Genomic DNA, 17,328 nt, shown 5'->3' on the forward strand with positions numbered 1-17,328 from the left:
AAAACCAACAAAACCACGAAAAGTTCTTGTATTTGAAGATGAAATCTTTTTGCATTAAAGAAGAAAGATCTAGCTGACTGAAATAAGTTCATTTGATGAAAACCAACAAAAATTGACAAGAACCACGAAAGGTTCTTGTATTTTAAGATAAAATCTTAAGTTATTGAAGAAAAAACTTCTCCCTCGTTGAAATATGTTCATTTGCTGCAAAGCAACAAAGCAATGAAAAGTTCTTGTATTTGAAGATAAAATCTTTTTTGCATTAAAGAAGAAAGATCCAGCTGACTGAAATAAGTTCATCAGATGAAAACCGACAAAAATTGGCAAGAACCACGAAAGGTTCTTGTATTTTAAGGTAAAATCTTGAGCCATTCAAGAAAAAACGTCTCCCTCGCTGAAATATGTTCATTTGCTGAAAACCAACAAAACCACGAAAAGTTCTTGTATTTGAAGATAAAATCTTTTTGCATTCAAGAAGAAAGATCGAGCTGACTGAAATAAGTTCATTAGATGAAAACGTACCAAAACAGACAAGAACCACGAAAAGTTCTTGTATTTTAAAATAAAATCTTAAGCAATTGAAGAAAAAACTTCTCCCTCGTTGAAATATGTTCATTTGCTGAAAACCAACAAAACCACGAAAAGTTCTTGTGTTTCAAGATAAAATCTTTTTGCATTAAAGAAGAAAGATCCAGCTGACTGAAATAAGTTCATTGGATGAAAACCAACAAAAATTGACAAGAACCACGAAAAGTTCTTGAATTTTGAGATAAAATCTTGAGCTATTGAAGAAAAAACGTCTCCCTCGCTGAAAAATGTTCATTTGCTGAAAAGAAACAAAACCACGAAAAGTTCTTGTATTTGAAGATAAAATCTTTTTGCATTAAAGAAGAAAGATCCAGCTGACTGAAATAAGTTCATCAGATGAAAGCCAACAAAAATTGACAAGAACCACGAAAAGTTCTTGTATTTTAAGGTAAAATCTTGAGCTATTAAAGAAAAAACGTCTCTCTCGCTGAAAAATGTTCATTTGCTGAAAACCAACAAAACCACGAAAAGTTCTTGTATTTGAAGATGAAATCTTTTTGCATTCAAGAAGAAAGATCTCGCTGACTGAAATAAGTTAATTAGATGAAAACCAACAAAATCTGACAACAACCACGAAAAGTTCTTGTATTTTAAGATAAAATCTGAAGCTATTGAAGAAAAAACTTCTCCCTCGTTGAAATATGTTCATTTGCTGAAAACCAACAAAACCACGAAAAGTTCTTGTGTTTCAAGATAAAATCTTTTTGCATTGAAGAAGAAAGATCTAGCTGACTGAAATAAGTTCATCAGATGAAAACCGACAAAAATTGGCAAGAACCACGAAAAGTTCTTGTATTTTAAGGTAAAATCTTGAGCTGTTGAAGAAAAAACGTCTCCCTCGCTGAAAAATGTTCATTTGCTGAAAACCAACAAAACCACGAAAAGTTCTTGTATTTGAAGATAAAATCTTTTTGCATTGAAGAAGAAAGATCGAGCTGACTGAAATAAGTTCATTAGATGAAAACCAACAAAAATTGACAAGAACCACAAAAAGTTCTTGCATTTTAAATAAAATCTTGAGCTATTAAAGAAAAAACGTCTCCCTCGCTGAAATATGTTCATTTGCTGAAAACCAACAAAACCACGAAAAGTTCTTGTGTTTCAAGATAAAATCTTTTTGCATTAAAGAAGAAAGATCCATCTGACTGAAATAAGTTCATTGGATGAAAACCAACAAAAATTGACAAGAACCACGAAAAGTTCTTGTATTTTGAGATAAAATCTTGAGCTATTAAAGAAAAAACGTCTCCCTCGCTGAAAAATGTTCATTTCCTGAAAACAAACAAAACCACGAAAAGTTCTTGTATTTGAAGATAAAATCTTTTTGCATTAAAGAAGAAAGATCCAGCTGACTGAAATAAGTTCATCAGATGAAAGCCAACAAAAATTGACAAGAACCACGAAAAGTTCTTGTATTTTAAGATAAAATCTTAAGCTATTGAAGAAAAAACTTCTCCATCGTTGAAATATGTTCATTTGCTGAAAACCAACAAAACCACGAAAAGTTCTTGTGTTTCAAGATAAAATCTTTTTGCATTGAAGAAGAAAGATCTCGCTGACTGAAATAAGTTCAACAGATGAAAACCGAGAAAAATTGGCAAGAACCACGAAAAGTTCTTGTATTTTAAGGTAAAATCTTGAGCTGTTAAAGAAAAAACGTCTCCCTCGCTGAAATATGTTCATTTGCTGAAAACCAACAAAACCACGAAAAGTTCTTGTATTTGAAGATAAAATCTTTTTGCATTCAAGAAGAAAGATCCATCTGACTGAAATAAGTTCATTAGATGAAAACCAACCAAAACTGACAAGAACCACGAAAAGTTCTTGTATTTTAAGATAAAATCTTAAGCTATTGAAGAAAAAACTTCTCCCTCGTTGAAATATGTTCATTTGCTGAAAATCAACAAAACCACGAAAAGTTCTTGTGTTTCAAGATAAAATCTTTTTGCAGTAAAGAAGAAAGATCCAGCTGACTGAAATAAGTTGATCAGATGAAAACCAACAAAAATTGACAAGAACCACGAAAAGTTCTTGTATTTTAAGATAAAATCTTGAGGTGTTAAGGAAAAAACGTCTCCCTCGCTGAAATATGTTCATTTGCTGAAAACCAACAAAACCACGAAAAGTTCTTGTGTTTCAAGATAAAATCTTTTTGCATTAAAGAAGAAAGATCCATCTGACTGAAATAAGTTCATTGGATGAAAACCAACAAAAATTGACAAGAACCACGAAAAGTTCTTGTATTTTGAGATAAAATCTTGAGCTGTTAAAGAAAAAACGTCTCCCTCGCTGAAATATGTTCATTTGCTGAAAACCAACAAAACCACGAAAAGTTCTTGTATTTGAAGATAAAATCTTTTTGCATTCAAGAAGAAAGATCCAGCTGACTGAAATAAGTTCATTAGATGAAAACCAACAAAAACTGACAAGAACCACGAAAAGTTCTTGTATTTTAAGATAAAATCTTAAGCTATTGAAGAAAAAACTTCTCCCTCGTTGAAATATGTTCATTTGCTGAAAACCAACAAAACCACGAAAAGTTCTTGTGTTTCAAGATAAAATCTTTTTGCAGTAAAGAAGAAAGATCTAGCTGACTGAAATAAGTTGATCAGATCAAAACCAACAAAAATTGACAAGAACCATGAAAAGTTCTTGTATTTTAAGATAAAATCTTGAGCTATTAAAGAAAAAACGTCTCCCTCGCTGAAATCTTTTCATTTGCTGAAAACCAACAAAACCACGAAAAGTGCTTGTATTTGAAGATGAAATCTTTTTGCATTAAAGAAGAAAGATCTAGCTGACTGAAATAAGTTCATTTGATGAAAACCAACAAAAATTGACAAGAACCACGAAAAGTTCTTCTATTTTGAGATAAAATCTTGAGCTATTAAAGAAAAAACGTCTCCCTCGCTGAAAATTGTTCATTTGCTGAAAACCAACAAAACCACGAAAAGTTCTTGTATTTGAAGATAAAATCTTTTTGCATTAAAGAAGAAAGATCTAGCTGACTGAAATAAGTTCATTAGATGAAAACGAACAAAAATTGACAAGAACCACGAAAAGTTCTTGTATTTTAAGGTAAAATCTTGAGCTATTAAAGAAAAAACGTCTCTCTCGCTGAAAAATGTTCATTTGCTGAAAACCAACAAAACCACGAAAAGTTCTTGTATTTGAAGATGAAATCTTTTTGCATTCAAGAAGAAAGATCTCGCTGACTGAAATAAGTTAATTAGATGAAAACCAACAAAATCTGACAACAACCACGAAAAGTTCTTGTATTTTAAGATAAAATCTGAAGCTATTGAAGAAAAAACTTCTCCCTCGTTGAAATATGTTCATTTGCTGAAAACCAACAAAACCACGAAAAGTTCTTGTGTTTCAAGATAAAATCTTTTTGCATTGAAGAAGAAAGATCTAGCTGACTGAAATAAGTTCATCAGATGAAAACCGACAAAAATTGGCAAGAACCACGAAAAGTTCTTGCATTTTAAATAAAATCTTGAGCTATTAAAAAAAAAACGTCTCCCTCGCTGAAATATGTTCATTTGCTGAAAACCAACAAAACCACGAAAAGTTCTTGTGTTTCAAGATAAAATCTTTTTGCATTAAAGAAGAAAGATCCATCTGACTGAAATAAGTTCATTGGATGAAAACCAACAAAAATTGACAAGAACCACGAAAAGTTCTTGTATTTTGAGATAAAATCTTGAGCTATTAAAGAAAAACGTCTCCCTCGCTGAAAAATGTTCATTTCCTGAAAACAAACAAAACCACGAAAAGTTCTTGTATTTGAAGATAAAATCTTTTTGCATTAAAGAAGAAAGATGCAGCTGACTGAAATAAGTTCATCAGATGAAAGCCAACAAAAATTGACAAGAACCACGAAAAGTTCTTGTATTTTAAGATAAAATCTTAAGCTATTGAAGAAAAAACTTCTCCATCGTTGAAATATGTTCATTTGCTGAAAACCAACAAAACCACGAAAAGTTCTTGTGTTTCAAGATAAAATCTTTTTGCATTGAAGAAGAAAGATCTCGCTGACTGAAATAAGTTCAACAGATGAAAACCGAGAAAAATTGGCAAGAACCACGAAAAGTTCTTGTATTTTAAGGTAAAATCTTGAGCTGTTAAAGAAAAAACGTCTCCCTCGCTGAAATATGTTCATTTGCTGAAAACCAACAAAACCACGAAAAGTTCTTGTATTTGAAGATAAAATCTTTTTGCATTCAAGAAGAAAGATCCATCTGACTGAAATAAGTTCATTAGATGAAAACCAACCAAAACTGACAAGAACCACGAAAAGTTCTTGTATTTTAAGATAAAATCTTAAGCTATTGAAGAAAAAACTTCTCCCTCGTTGAAATATGTTCATTTGCTGAAAATCAACAAAACCACGAAAAGTTCTTGTGTTTCAAGATAAAATCTTTTTGCAGTAAAGAAGAAAGATCCAGCTGACTGAAATAAGTTGATCAGATGAAAACCAACAAAAATTGACAAGAACCACGAAAAGTTCTTGTATTTTAAGATAAAATCTTGAGCTGTTAAGGAAAAAACGTCTCCCTCGCTGAAATATGTTCATTTGCTGAAAACCAACAAAACCACGAAAAGTTCTTGTGTTTCAAGATAAAATCTTTTTGCATTAAAGAAGAAAGATCCATCTGACTGAAATAAGTTCATTGGATGAAAACCAACAAAAATTGACAAGAACCACGAAAAGTTCTTGTATTTTGAGATAAAATCTTGAGCTGTTAAAGAAAAAACGTCTCCCTCGCTGAAATATGTTCATTTGCTGAAAACCAACAAAACCACGAAAAGTTCTTGTATTTGAAGATAAAATCTTTTTGCATTCAAGAAGAAAGATCCAGCTGACTGAAATAAGTTCATTAGATGAAAACCAACAAAAACTGACAAGAACCACGAAAAGTTCTTGTATTTTAAGATAAAATCTTAAGCTATTGAAGAAAAAACTTCTCCCTCGTTGAAATATGTTCATTTGCTGAAAACCAACAAAACCACGAAAAGTTCTTGTGTTTCAAGATAAAATCTTTTTGCAGTAAAGAAGAAAGATCTAGCTGACTGAAATAAGTTGATCAGATCAAAACCAACAAAAATTGACAAGAACCATGAAAAGTTCTTGTATTTTAAGATAAAATCTTGAGCTATTAAAGAAAAAACGTCTCCCTCGCTGAAATCTTTTCATTTGCTGAAAACCAACAAAACCACGAAAAGTGCTTGTATTTGAAGATGAAATCTTTTTGCATTAAAGAAGAAAGATCTAGCTGACTGAAATAAGTTCATTTGATGAAAACCAACAAAAATTGACAAGAACCACGAAAAGTTCTTGTATTTTGAGATAAAATCTTGAGCTATTAAAGAAAAAACGTCTCCCTCGCTGAAAATTGTTCATTTGCTGAAAACCAACAAAACCACGAAAAGTTCTTGTATTTGAAGATAAAATCTTTTTGCATTAAAGAAGAAAGATCTAGCTGACTGAAATAAGTTCATTAGATGAAAACGAACAAAAATTGACAAGAACCACGAAAAGTTCTTGTATTTTAAGGTAAAATCTTGAGCTATTAAAGAAAAAACGTCTCTCTCGCTGAAAAATGTTCATTTGCTGAAAACCAACAAAACCACGAAAAGTTCTTGTATTTGAAGATGAAATCTTTTTGCATTCAAGAAGAAAGATCTCGCTGACTGAAATAAGTTAATTAGATGAAAACCAACAAAATCTGACAACAACCACGAAAAGTTCTTGTATTTTAAGATAAAATCTGAAGCTATTGAAGAAAAAACTTCTCCCTCGTTGAAATATGTTCATTTGCTGAAAACCAACAAAACCACGAAAAGTTCTTGTGTTTCAAGATAAAATCTTTTTGCATTAAAGAAGAAAGATCCATCTGACTGAAATAAGTTCATTGGATGAAAACCAACAAAAATTGACAAGAACCACGAAAAGTTCTTGTATTTTGAGATAAAATCTTGAGCTATTAAAGAAAAACGTCTCCCTCGCTGAAAAATGTTCATTTCCTGAAAACAAACAAAACCACGAAAAGTTCTTGTATTTGAAGATAAAATCTTTTTGCATTAAAGAAGAAAGATGCAGCTGACTGAAATAAGTTCATCAGATGAAAGCCAACAAAAATTGACAAGAACCACGAAAAGTTCTTGTATTTTAAGATAAAATCTTAAGCTATTGAAGAAAAAACTTCTCCATCGTTGAAATATGTTCATTTGCTGAAAACCAACAAAACCACGAAAAGTTCTTGTGTTTCAAGATAAAATCTTTTTGCATTGAAGAAGAAAGATCTCGCTGACTGAAATAAGTTCAACAGATGAAAACCGAGAAAAATTGGCAAGAACCACGAAAAGTTCTTGTATTTTAAGGTAAAATCTTGAGCTGTTAAAGAAAAAACGTCTCCCTCGCTGAAATATGTTCATTTGCTGAAAACCAACAAAACCACGAAAAGTTCTTGTATTTGAAGATAAAATCTTTTTGCATTCAAGAAGAAAGATCCATCTGACTGAAATAAGTTCATTAGATGAAAACCAACCAAAACTGACAAGAACCACGAAAAGTTCTTGTATTTTAAGATAAAATCTTAAGCTATTGAAGAAAAAACTTCTCCCTCGTTGAAATATGTTCATTTGCTGAAAATCAACAAAACCACGAAAAGTTCTTGTGTTTCAAGATAAAATCTTTTTGCAGTAAAGAAGAAAGATCCAGCTGACTGAAATAAGTTGATCAGATGAAAACCAACAAAAATTGACAAGAACCACGAAACGTTCTTGTATTTTAAGATAAAATCTGACGCTATTAAAGAAAAAACTTCTTGCTCGCTGAAATCTTTTCATTTGCTGAAAACCAACAAAACCACGAAAAGTGCTTGTATTTGAAGATGAAATATTTTTGCATTAAAGAAGAAAGATCTAGCTGACTGAAATAAGTTCATTTGATGAAAACCAACAAAAATTGACAAGAACCACGAAAAGTTCTTGCATTTTGAGATAAAATCTTGAGCTATTAAAGAAAAAACGTCTCCCTCGCTGAAAATTGTTCATTTGCTGAAAACCAACAAAACCACGAAAAGTTCTTGTATTTGAAGATAAAATCTTTTTGCATTAAAGAAGAAAGATCTAGCTGACTGAAATGAGTTCATTAGATGAAAACGAACAAAAATTGACAAGAACCACGAAAAGTTCTTGTATTTTAAGGTAAAATCTTGAGCTATTAAAGAAAAAACTTCTGCCTCGTTGAAATATGTTCATTTGCTGAAAACCAACAAAACCACGAAAAGTTCTTGTATTTGAAGATAAAATCTTTTTGCATTCAAGAAGAAAGATCTAGCTGACTGAAATAAGTTCATTAGATGAAAACCAACCAAAACTGACAAGAACCACGAAAAGTTCTTGTATTTTAAGATAAAATCTTAAGCTATTGAAGAAAAAACTTCTCCCTCGTTGAAATATGTTCATTTGCTGAAAACCAACAAAACAATGAAAAGTTCTTGTATTTGAAGATAAAATCTTTTTGCATTAAAGAAGAAAGATCCAGCTGACTGAAATAAGTTCATCAAATGAAAGCCAACAAAAATTGACAAGAACCACGAAAAGTTCTTGTATTTTAACGTAAAATCTTGAGCTATTAAAGAAAAAACGTCTCCCTCGCTGAAATATGTTCATTTGCTGAAAACCAACAGGACCACGAAAAGTTCTTGTACTTGAAGATAAAATGTTTTTGCATTCAAGAAGAAAGATCGAGCTGACTGAAATAAGTTCATTAGATGAAAACCAACAAAAATTGACAAGAACCACAAAAAGTTCTTGTATTTTAAATAAAATCTTGAGCTATTAAAGAAAAAACGTCTCCCTCGATGAAATATGTTCATTTGCTGAAAACCAACAAAACCACGAAAAGTTCTTGTGTTTCAAGATAAAATCTTTTTGTATTCAAGAAGAAAGATCTCGCTGACTGAAATAAGTTCATTAGATGAAAACCAACCAAAACTGACAAGAAGCACGAAAAGTTCTTGTATTTTAAGGTAAAATCTTGAGCTATTAAAGAAAAAACTTCTCCCTCGTTGAAATATGTTCATTTGCTGAAAACCAACAAAACCACGAAAAATTCTTGATTTTGAAGATAAAATCTTTTTGCATCAAAGAAGAAAGATCTAGCTGACTGAAATAAGTTCATAAGATGAAAACCAACAAAAACTGACAAGAACCACGAAAAGTTCTTGTATTTTAAGATAAAATCTTGAGCTGTTAAAGAAAAAACGTCTCCCTCGCTGAAAAATGTTTATTTGCTGAAAACCAACAAAACCACGAAAAGTTGTTGTATTTGAAGATAAAATCTTTTTGCATTAAAGAAGAAAGATCCAGCTGACTGAAATAAGTTCATCAGATGAAAACCAAGAAAAATTGACAAGAACCACGAAAAGTTCTTGTATTTTAAGATAAAATCTTGAGATATTGAAGAAAAAACTTCTCCCTCATTGAAATATGTTCATTTTCTGAAAACCAACAAAACCACGAAAAGTTCTTGTGTTTCAAGATAAAATCTTTTTGCAGTAAAGAAGAAAGATCTAGCTGACTGAAATAAGTTCATTAGATGAAAACCAACAAAAATTGACAAGAACCATGAAAAGTTCTTGTATTTTAAGATAAAATCTTGAGCTATTAAAGAAAAAACTTCTCCCTCGTTGAAATATGTTCATTAGCTGAAAACCAACAAAACCACGAAAAATTCTTGAATTTGAAGATAAAATCTTTTAGTATTAAAGAAGAAAGATCTTGCTGACTGAAATAAGTTCATAAGATGAAAACCAACAAAAACTGACAAGAACCACGAAAAGTTCTTGTATTTTAAGATAAAATCTTAAGCTATTGAAGAAAAAACTTCTCCCTCGTTGAAATATGTTCATTTGCTGAAAACCAACAAAACAATGAAAAGTTCTTGCATTTGAAGATAAAATCTTTTTGCATTAAAGAAGAAAGATCCAGCTGACTGAAATAAGTTCATCAAATGAAAGCCAACAAAAATTGACAAGAACCACGAAAAGTTCTTGTATTTTAACGTAAAATCTTGAGCTATTAAAGAAAAAACTTCTCCCTCGTTGAAATATGTTCATTTGCTGAAAACCAACAAAACCACGAAAAATTCTTGAATTTGAAGATAAAATCTTTTAGTATTAAAGAAGAAAGATCTTGCTGACTGAAATAAGTTCATAAGATGAAAACCAACAAAAACTGACAAGAACCACGAAAAGTTCTTGTATTTTAAGATAAAATCTGACGCTATTGATGAAAAAACTTCTCGCTCGCTGAAATATGTTCATTTGCTGAAAACCAACAAAACCACGAAAAGTTCTTGTGTTTCAAGATAAAATCTTTTTGCAGTAAAGAAGAAAGATCTCGCTGACTGAAATAAGTTCATTAGATGAAAACCAACAAAAATTGACAAGAACCATGAAAAGTTCTTGTATTTTAAGATAAAATCTTGAGCTATTAAAGAAAAAACGTCTCCCTCGCTGAAATCTTTTCATTTGCTGAAAACCAACAAAACCACGAAAAGTGCTTGTATTTGAAGATGAAATCTTTTTGCATTAAAGAAGAAAGATCTAGCTGACTGAAATAAGTTCATTAGATGAAAACCAACCAAAATTGACAAGAACCACAAAAAGTTCTTGTATTTTAAATAAAATCTTGAGCTATTAAAGAAAAAACGTCTCCCTCGCTGAAAAATGTTTATTTGCTGAAAACCAACAAAACCACGAAAAGTTCTTGTATTTGAAGATAAAATCTTTTTGCATTCAAGAAGAAAGATCTCGCTGACTGAAATAAGTTCATGAGATGAAAACCAACCAAAACTGACAAGAACCACGAAAAGTTCTTGTATTTTAAGATAAAATCTTGAGCTATTAAAGAAAAAACTTCTCCCTCGTTGAAATATGTTCATTTGCTGAAAACCAACAAAACCACGAAAAGTTCTTGTATTTGAAGATAAAATCTTTTTGCATTCAAGAAGAAAGATCTAGCTGACTGAAATAAGTTCATTAGATGAAAACCAACCAAAACTGACAAGAACCACGAAAAGTTCTTGTATTTTAAGATAAAATCTTAAGCTGTTGAAGAAAAAACTTCTCCCTCGTTGAAATATGTTCATTTGCTGAAAACCAACATAACAATGAAAAGTTCTTGTATTTGAAGATAAAATCTTTTTGCATTAAAAAAGAAAGATCCAGCTGACTGAAATAAGTTCATCAAATGAAAGCCAACAAAAATTGACAAGAACCACGAAAAGTTCTTGTATTTTGAGATAAAATCTTGAGCTATTAAAGAAAAAAAGTCTCCCTCGCTGAAAATTGTTCATTTGCTGAAAACCAACAAAACCACGAAAAGTTCTTGTATTTGAAGATAAAATCTTTTTGCATTCAAGAAGAAAGATCTAGCTGACTGAAATAAGTTCATTAGATGAAAACCAACAAAAATTGACAAGAACCACAAAAAGTTCTTGTATTTTAAATAAAATCTTGAGCTATTAAAGAAAAAACGTCTCCCTCGATGAAATATGTTCATTTGCTGAAAACCAACAAAACCACGAAAAGTTCTTGTGTTTCAAGATAAAATCTTTTTGCATTCAAGAAGAAAGATCTCGCTGACTGAAATAAGTTCATTAGATGAAAACCAACCAAAACTGACAAGAACCACGAAAAGTTCTTGTATTTTAAGATAAAATCTTGAGCTGTTCAAGAAAAAACTTCTCCCTCGTTGAAATATGTTCATTTGCTGAAAACCAACAAAACCACGAAAAGTTCTTGTATTTGAAGATAAAATCTTTTTGCTTTGAAGAAGAAAGATCCAGCTGACTGAAATAAGTTCATTAGATGAAAACCAACAAAAATTGACAAGAACCACGAAAAGCTCTTGTATTTTAAGATAAAATCTGACGCTATTGAAGAAAAAACTTCTCCCTCGTTGAAATATGTTCATTTGCTGAAAACCAACAAAACCACGAAAAGTTCTTGTATTTGAAGATAAAATCTTTTTGCATTCAAGAAGAAAGATCTAGCTGACTGAAATAAGTTCATTAGATGAAAACCAACCAAAACTGACAAGAACCACGAAAAGTTCTTGTATTTTAAGATAAAATCTTAAGCTGTTGAAGAAAAAACTTCTCCCTCGTTGAAATATGTTCATTTGCTGAAAACCAACATAACAATGAAAAGTTCTTGTATTTGAAGATAAAATCTTTTTGCATTAAAAAAGAAAGATCCAGCTGACTGAAATAAGTTCATCAAATGAAAGCCAACAAAAATTGACAAGAACCACGAAAAGTTCTTGTATTTTGAGATAAAATCTTGAGCTATTAAAGAAAAAAAGTCTCCCTCGCTGAAAATTGTTCATTTGCTGAAAACCAACAAAACCACGAAAAGTTCTTGTATTTGAAGATAAAATCTTTTTGCATTCAAGAAGAAAGATCTAGCTGACTGAAATAAGTTCATTAGATGAAAACCAACAAAAATTGACAAGAACCACAAAAAGTTCTTGTATTTTAAATAAAATCTTGAGCTATTAAAGAAAAAACGTCTCCCTCGATGAAATATGTTCATTTGCTGAAAACCAACAAAACCACGAAAAGTTCTTGTGTTTCAAGATAAAATCTTTTTGCATTCAAGAAGAAAGATCTCGCTGACTGAAATAAGTTCATTAGATGAAAACCAACCAAAACTGACAAGAACCACGAAAAGTTCTTGTATTTTAAGATAAAATCTTGAGCTGTTAAAGAAAAAACTTCTCCCTCGTTGAAATATGTTCATTTGCTGAAAACCAACAAAACCACGAAAAGTTCTTGTATTTGAAGATAAAATCTTTTTGCATTCAAGAAGAAAGATCTAGCTGACTGAAATAAGTTCATTAGATGAAAACCAACCAAAACTGACAAGAACCACGAAAAGTTCTTGTATTTTAAGATAAAATCTTAAGCTATTGAAGAAAAAACTTCTCCCTCGTTGAAATATGTTCATTTGCTGAAAACCAACATAACAATGAAAAGTTCTTGTATTTGAAGATAAAATCTTTTTGCATTAAAGAAGAAAGATCCAGCTGACTGAAATAAGTTCATCAAATGAAAGCCAACAAAAATTGACAAGAACCACGAAAAGTTCATGTATTTTAACGTAAAATCTTGAGCTATTAAAGAAAAAACGTCTCCCTCGCTGAAATATGATCATTTGCTGAAAACCAACAAAACCACGAAAAGTTCTTGTATTTGAAGATAAAATCTTTTTGCATTCAAGAAGATAGATCTCGCTGACTGAAATAAGTTCATTAGATGAAAAAGTACCAAAACAGACAAGAACCACGAAAAGTTCTTGTATTTTAAGATAAAATCTGACGCTATTGAAGAAAAAACTTCTCCCTCGTTGAAATATGTTCATTTGCTGAAAACCAACAAAACCACGAAAAGTTCTTGTATTTGAAGATAAAATCTTTTTGCATTAAAGAAGAAAGATCCAGCTGACTGAAATAAGTTCATCAGATGAAATCCAACAAAAATTGACAAGAACCACGAAAAGTTCTTGTATTTTAAGGTAAAATCTTGAGCTATTAGAGAAAAAACGTCTCCCTCGCTGTAATATGTTCATTTGCTGAAAACCAACAAAACCACGAAAAGTTCTTGTATTTGAAGATAAAATCTTTTTGCATTAAAGAAGAAAGATCCAGCTGACTGAAATAAGTTCATCAGATGAAAACCAAGAAAAATTGACAAGAACCACGAAAAGTTCTTGTATTTTAAGATAAAATCTTGAGCTATTAAAGAAAAAACGTCTCCCTCGCTGAAAAATGTTCATTTGCTGAAAACCAACAAAACCACGAAAAGTTCTTGTGTTTGAAGATAAAATATCTTTGCTTTAAAAAATAAAGATCTCGCTGACTGAAATAAGTTCATTCGATAAAAAACAACAAAAATTGAAAAGAACCACGAAAAGTTCTTGTATTTTAAGATAAAATCTTGAGCTATTGAAGAAAAAACGTCTCCCTCGTTGAAATATGTTCATTTGCTGAAAACCAACAAAACCACGAAAGCTTCTTGTATTTGAAGATAAAATCTTTTCGCATCAAAGAAGAAAGATGTCGCTCACTGAAATAAGTTCATTCGATGAAAGCCAACAAGAATTGACAATAACCACTTCAAGTTCTTGTATTTTCAGTTAAAATCTTGAGCTATTAAAGAAAAAACATCTCCCTCGCTGAAATATGTTCATTTGCTGAAAACCAACAAAACCACGATAAGTTCTTGTATTTGAAGATAAAATCTTTTTGCATGAGAGTAGATCCAGCTGACTGAAATAAGTTCATTAGATGAAAACCAACAAAAATTGACAAGAACCACGAAAAGTTCTTGTATTTTCAGTTAAAATCTTGAGCTATTATAGAAAACACTTCTCCCTCTTTGAAATATGTTCTGTTTAATTTATTATAGAATTAATTCAAGAGATTATTTTAAAATGAATAGTTTAATTTATTATATCAATAATTCAATAGTTTTATTCGTAAAGAATTGTTTAATATATTTTTAAAATAATCCAAAGTTTAATTTATTATATTAATAATTCAATAGTTTAATTTATAATGAATTGTTTAATTTATTATATAAATAATTCAAGCAATTATTTTAAAATGAATTGTTTAATTTATTATGAAAATAATTCAAAGCTTAATTTAAAATATAAATAATTCAATAGTTTAATTCATAATGAATTGTTTAATTTATTATAAAAGTAATTCAAATTTTAATTTATTATATTAATAATTCAATTGTTTAATTTACAAAGAATTGTTTAATATATTTTAAAAATCATTCAAAGTTTAATTTATAATATAAATAATCCAATCGTTTAATTTATAATGAATTGTTTAATTTATTGTACAAATAATTCAAGTGATTATTTTAAAATGAATTGTTTCATTTATTATAAAAATAATCCAAAGTTCAATTTATGATAAAAATAATTCAATAGTTTAATTTATTTTATAAATATTTCAACAGTTTAATTTATAATGAATTGTTCAATTTATTATTTCAAGAATTCCAATGATTATTTTTAAATGAAGTATTTAATTTATTATAAAAATAATTCAAAGTTTAATTTATTATGTAAATAATTCAATAGTTTAATTTATAATGAATTGTTTAATTTATTATATAATTAATTCAAGTGATTATTTTAAAATGAATTCTTTAATTTATTATAAAAATAATTCAAAGTTCAATTTATGATATAAATAATTCAATCGTTCAATTTATAATGAATTTTTAAATTTATTATCACAATAGTTCAAAGTTTAATTTATTATATAAATAATTCAATATTTTAATTTACAATGAATTGTTTAATTTATTATAAAAATAATTCAAAGTTTAATTTATGATATAAATAATTCAATAGTTTAATTTATAATGAATTGTTTAATTTATTATAGAAATAATTCAATTGATTATTTTAAAATGAATTGTTTAATTTATTATAAAAATAATTCAATAGTTTAAGTTATTACAGAAATAATTCAAGTGATTATTTTAAAATGAATTGTTTAATTTATTATAGAAAGAATTCAAGTGATTATTTAAAGTTCTTGTATTTGAAGTTAAAATCTTTTTGCATTCAAGAAGAAAGATCTCGCTGACTGAAATAAGTTCATTGGATGAAAACCAACCAAAACTGACAAGAACCACGAAAAGTTCTTGTATTTTAAGATAAAATCTTGAGCTTTTAAAGAAAAAACATCTCCCTCGCTGAAAAATGTTCATTTGCTGAAAACCAACAAAACCACGAAAAGTTCTTGTATTTGAAGATAAAATCTTTTTGCATTAAAGAAGAAAGATCTCGCTGACTGAAATGAGTTCATCAGATGAAAACTGACAAAAATTGGCAAGAACCACGAAAAGTTCTTGCATTTTAAGATAAAATCTTAAGCTATTGAAGAAAAAATTTCTCCCTCCTTGAAATATGTTCATTTGCTGAAAACCAACAGAACCACGAAAAGTTCTTGTGTTTCAAGATAAAATCTTTTTGCATTAAAGAAGAAAGATCCAGCTGACTGAAATAAGTTCATTATATGAAAACCAACAAAAATTGACAAGAACCACGAAAAGTTCTTGTATTTTAAGATAAAATCTTAAGCTATTAAAGAAAAAACGTTTCCCTCGCTGAAATATGTTCTGTTTAATTTATTATAGAATTAATTCAAGAGATTATTTTAAAATGAATAGTTTAATTTATTATATGAATAATTCAATAGTTTAATTTATATTGAATTGTTTAATTTATTATAGAAATAATTCAAGTGATTATTTTAAAATGAATATTTTAATTTATTATATCAATAATTCAATAGTTTTATTTATAAAGAATTGTTTAATATATTTTAAAAATAATTCAAAGTTTAATTTATTATATAAATAATTCAATAGTTTAATTTATAATGAATTGTTTAATTTATTATATAAATAATTCAAGCGATTATATTAAAATTAATTGTTCAATTTATTATAAAAGTAATTCAAAGTTTAATTTATTATATTAATAATTCAATAGTTTAATTTATAAAGAATTGGTTAATATATTTTAAAAATAATTCAAAGTTTAATTTGTTATATAAATAATTCAATAGTTTAATTTATAATGAATTGTTTAATTTATTATAGAAATAATTCAAATGATTATTTTAAAATGAATTGTTTCATTTTTGATAAAAATAATTCAAAGTTTAATTTATTATATGAATAATTCAATAGTATAATTGATAATCAATTGCTTTATTAATTATAGAAATAATTCAAGTGATTATTTTAAAATGAATTGTTTAATTTATTATAAAAATAATTCAAAGTTCATTTATGATAAAAATAATTCAATAGTTTAATTTATTTTATAAATATTTCAGCAGTTTACTTTATAATGTATTGTTCAATTTATTATTTCAAGAATTCCAATGATTTATTAATTTATTACAACAATAGTTCAAAGTTTAATTTATTATAGAAATAATTGAAGTGATTATTTTAAAATGAATTGTTTAAATTATAAAAATAATTCAAAGTTTAATTTAGTATATAAAAATTTCAATAGATTAATTTATAATGAATTGTTTAATATATTTGAAAAATAATTCAAAGTTTAATTTATTATTTATAATAATTCAAATGATTATTTTACAATGGATTGCTTAATTTATTATAAAAATAATTCAAATATTAATTTATGAAATAAATAATTCAATGGTTAATTTATAATGAATTGCTTAATTTATTATATAATTAATCAAGTGATTATTTTAAAATGAATTCCTTAATTTATTATAAACATAATTCAAAGTTTAATTTATTATATAAATAATTCAATGATTTAATTTATTATATAAATAATTCAATTGTTTAATTTATAATGCATTGTTTAATATATTTAAAAAATAATTCAAAGTTTAATTTATTATATAAATAAATCAATATTTTAATTTATAATGAATTGTTTAATTTATGATGTAAATAATTCAAAGTTTAATTTATTATAAAAATAATTCAAAGTTTAATTTATGAAATAAATAATTCAATAGTTTAATTTATTATGCAAATAATTCAATAGTTTAATTGATAATGAATTGTTTAATTTATCATATAAATAGTTTAAGTGATTATTTTAAAATGAATTGTTTAATTTATTACAAAAATAATTC

Source organism: Heptranchias perlo, chromosome 6, assembly GCF_035084215.1.
Source record: "Heptranchias perlo isolate sHepPer1 chromosome 6, sHepPer1.hap1, whole genome shotgun sequence".
In the NCBI taxonomy this organism is placed as follows: domain Eukaryota; kingdom Metazoa; phylum Chordata; class Chondrichthyes; order Hexanchiformes; family Hexanchidae; genus Heptranchias; species Heptranchias perlo.